Raw genomic sequence first — 4,404 nt, 5'->3', positions numbered from 1 at the left:
CTTCATCATACTTGTCCCCACTTGAGTAGCAAACTTGAGCCTTCTTGTTCCCATATTCATCCAAGTTTCAATCTTTAGTCAAATGTAGACCACTGCATCTTTCACAACCAACTCTAATTACATGATTTGATTGCTCCATTTGGGTTAGCCTTCGGTCCATATTATTTAGTGTTACCATCATAGCAGCCATCTCTTCAGAATGTGCACTCCCAACTCCCTTTACTCCTTCATTCCTTGGATTGTGGTATTCACGAGAATGCTTTGCAAATTCTTCAACTAATTCCTTGACTTCACCTGTATTTTTCTTTGTAAGTGGTCCTTGAGAATCAAGGAGTTGCCCAGTCATTACATTGACCCCGTCATAGAATATGGACACTTCTTGTAGAATGTTAAGGTCATGTTGAGGACAATTCCTTAACAACCCCTTGTATCGCTCCCAGGCCTCATAAAGTGACTCCCCCGGGTTTTGCTCAAAATTGGCTATTTCCTTCTTGAGTTTAGCTATCTTGGATGGTGAACAGAATTGGTTTAGAAACTGCTCATGCATTTGAGCCCAAGTAGTGATTGTACCCGTTGGTAGTGCTTTTAACCAATCTTTTGCTGCTCTCTTGAAAGTGGCCGGTAGCATCCTTAGCAACATGGTATCTCTATTCACATTCAGGACATTGAAATAATCAACAATGTCATTGACTTCATCTAAGTGCTTAAACACATCTTCATGATCTTTTCCATAGAATGGGATATTCTTCAGTGCAGAAAGCATATGTCCTTTCAGCTCAAATGTGGCAGTGGCAGGAATGGCAGGTTGTAGTAAACCCGGACCAACACCATCTCTAATTCTCTTTCTATAAGCTCCCATGGACATTTCTTCAATATTCGCCATCTCGTTTCTTGGCTCGTTCTCGGGTTCACTTGTATAAAGTCCAAACTCGGCTTCGGATTCGTTCGGGTTAGGTATTTGATATAAGTCTTCAACCTTGTTCTTGTCCTTCGAAGATGAACTCGATCCTTCCGCTTTCTTTCCCGACTTCTTTGAGAACACCGACTTGAGTTCTTGTAAGGGAATCTTCTTTGGTGTTTGATCTTCTTTCACATTCTTATTGTTCTTTTTGTAAAGGGCAGACTCTGGATCTTCAAGAGGTGGCACCAAAGGTGTGTTAGAGGCCCTGGTCATGAACTCCTACAAAATAAAAAATAAAAACGTAAAACTGAACTAAGAAAGACAAACTAAACTAAGAAAACAAGGACTCACAGGATTCACGTGGTGACCCTGTAATGCTCACGTCGTGAGTTCTGTAATGCCAGAAAAAAATCAATAATTAACTAAGTCGTCCCCGATAACGGCTTAGTTAATCTAAAGCAAATAAATCAGCAATTAACTAAGTCATCCCCGACAACGGCGCCAAAAACTTGATGTGCACAAAAGTACCTACTAATTTTATAATTTATAACCTAACTAACTTGACTAACTAAAATGAACCTAGGCAGTGTACCTAGTCGAATTATAGAATAGTTGGGTAAGTCGGGTGTCGATCAAAGGGAACGGTGTTAACTAATTAATCTACTTACTACTAAATTAATCTAATAATTAACAGCTTAAAAGGGTTTTATCTGATTTTACAAGATCAAACAAACTTTACTCAAATTCAATCAATTACTAAAAATACTTTTGTTAGTTCGAATCCACTTTCCCTCAATGGTTTATAATTTAGCTATGACAATTACTGTTGGTACCAACTAAGATAGTATTAGCAATTTAGTTCTAAATCTACTAACTTTTATTAATTCATGTTAGTGTATGTATGGTCACACAATAGTTAACACATAATCAATTGTTGAATAAGATTGGAGCCATGTAAGATTGATTAATCAAAACACAATTACAGTCATAATATGAGTTCTCTAGCACAACTTAATTCAATGATTCAATTACTTATCTAAGATTGGTTTGATCTTAGCTCTAATAAACTAGTGTTCACTGAATTATTAGGTATTCAAATTCATGCATATTTGTATTCACTAACTACACAGAACAATAATTTAAAGCAATCAAATATTAAATTAAACATGCTAGGTAAAATCAATCAGCACAAGCATATTACCAACAAGTAAAGTCAAATCTAATGCATTAAAACCATGAGTTCCAGCTTCATCTAGCTAATAGAAGAAGCTAGATTGAGCTGGACATACTAGCAAATAAACAAGCTCAATTCAAAGTATAAGACATGTTCAAGTATCAACAATTAAAGTAATTATGAACCTCTAGTCTTTTGGTGTTGAAATCCTTCTTCGAAGACTTTTCTTCTGCTGAAATTCGTCTTCTGAAACCCTTTTCTCTAGCCAAAAGTCTCCTAAGTCATAATGAGCAAGATAATTTATACTATCTGATTTTTCCAAGTTCACGTCGTGAACCATAAGGATTCACGTCGTGAATGCGAGTTTTCCATATTCAACAAGGATTCTTTCACCCGGATGCATATCTTTTGGAACACCCCACTCACATCGTGAGCATCAAATTACTCACGTCGTGAGTACGTTTTTTGTTGATTTTTTCATCCTTCTTCCCTTCAAGCCTCCAAAGTTCCAAGTATTTTCAGTTTCAGTCCGTATCTTCGAAAATGCTTCTATTTTGGCTGCAAATAACAATTTATCCTTATAAATACCATTATTCTATTCAAATAACCAAAATATATGTAAAATGTACTTAAATATTGCCTAGAAATGTGTATAAATTTGGAAATATCATAGGGGTTTAAGGAGGTCTTTATGATTCCTAATGAGGTCAGTTTCTAATATGCTTCTTGCTTACCACCCTCACCGCCCAATTTCATTTTGAGAACGGAATTACCGAAAGGGTTTGATTGTGATAATGGTAAATCTAAAAGTTTTCTAAATACAAGTATCAAACAAAATCTCGTTTTATTAATAGAATGCGATTCTCATATTATACATGAAAATTGCAAATTCTCTTTATATTATGTTTGTGGAGCTCGTGTGGTTAACTGGCACATCACTCTAGAGTATAGTTGAGAATGATATGGAACTCTCGAATCTCAAGCATAACTTAAGCCGAGGACCATGCGATTTTTCATGGTTAATTCTCAATCTATTTAATGTGAATCTTATGTTATCCATAAAGGTTGCACATTCTCTTTATAACTTGTTGATGGAGCTCGTGTGGTTAACCGACACATCATTTTGAGAGTATAGGTAGAGAATGATGTGGAACTCATGAATCTCAAGTGTAACTTGAGCCGGGGACCATGTGATTTTGTATGGTCGATTCACCATCTATTCAGTGATCCGCAGTGACCCTGTCATTGAATCTGAGATGAACATAATCTGAGATTAACATGTCATTGATAGTCAATGAATCTCAAATATCTAGTAATTTTTTGGTGATCAAAATTGGCAAAGGGATTTGCCTACCTAAATAACTTTATGGTGTGTTTATGAAATCCCTCTACACATCATGCTGCCAAATATGGATCCTATCCTTCTAAAATAATTTTATTTATGGTGATTAATTTCTAAGGATTAATGAAACAAACTATAATGGAAATTGATATTGAATGATGTCTATAACCTTATCCACTAAAATCTACTGCTATAAAACCTTTGAAAGGATTACCTATGAGGATGATCAGTCTTGTCAAATTTATAGTTTGGGAATAGTTCTCATAAACGAAAAGAAAGATCATGCCTTTGATAAAGCTCTTCTTAGGTTACTCCAAACATTGTATTCTAATCTATTGGAAAGAACAATTATCAAGTGTATCTTGTAAATTGACATATTGAAGTAAAATGGGATTACCTTAAGTTAAGAGTTGACTAGGGTTAGCCAATGTCACACCCCTGAACCAGACGGCGGAAACATCCAGGGGCTTGAGTGACTTCAATCTTGTAGTATCATCATAGTGTATATAATTGAAACATAACACCATCATCATCATCACACATGTCATATTACAACAGTCATTGGTTTGCATCAAAGATTGTATTTCAATATTACATACCAAAATGTCCAAAGTATGATGAAAACAAAACATAACAAAATATCCAGGTATTCTTGCTGACCAACCTGCTCAACGATTTCCTGAGAATACAAGTTAATTTAAAAAGGTCAACATATATAATGTTGGTGAGTTCATAAGCATGTTTAGGAAAAAAAAATGTTTTGTATTACTTTGTAAACACCAAAAAATCTGATATTTTCTGAAAAACGGTTTGAAATGTTTGTGTCCGATCTTGGATTAATCCATGTGTGTTAATGTTTATGAGAATATAAAGAGAATGACCCCAGACAACTTCGTCTGTCATGAAAATTTTGCCTGTCATGACGTCTATAAGACGCCGACTTGTTTAAGGTAAGGTTTGTCACCCTAGACTGGCCTAGTCTAACTG

General features: G+C 35.3%; 1 non-coding gene across 1 annotated transcript; it reads left to right on the top strand.

Annotated features, from left to right (window-relative positions):
• Positions 1-392: 392 nt before the first annotated feature.
• LOC145055874 (small nucleolar RNA R71) lies at positions 393-499 on the top strand. Its single transcript, XR_013685422.1, has one exon. It is a non-coding gene; the product is annotated as a small nucleolar RNA R71 (small nucleolar RNA).
• The last annotated feature ends 3,905 nt before the right edge of the window (positions 500-4,404 follow it).

This window comes from Lactuca serriola, chromosome 5 (assembly GCF_051521515.1).
Source record: "Lactuca serriola cultivar US96UC23 chromosome 5, Lser_US96UC23_V15, whole genome shotgun sequence".
NCBI classification, from domain to species: domain Eukaryota; kingdom Viridiplantae; phylum Streptophyta; class Magnoliopsida; order Asterales; family Asteraceae; genus Lactuca; species Lactuca serriola.
The sequence above is the reverse complement of the archived record's forward strand: the minus strand, read 5'-3'. Positions and strand labels throughout refer to the sequence as shown.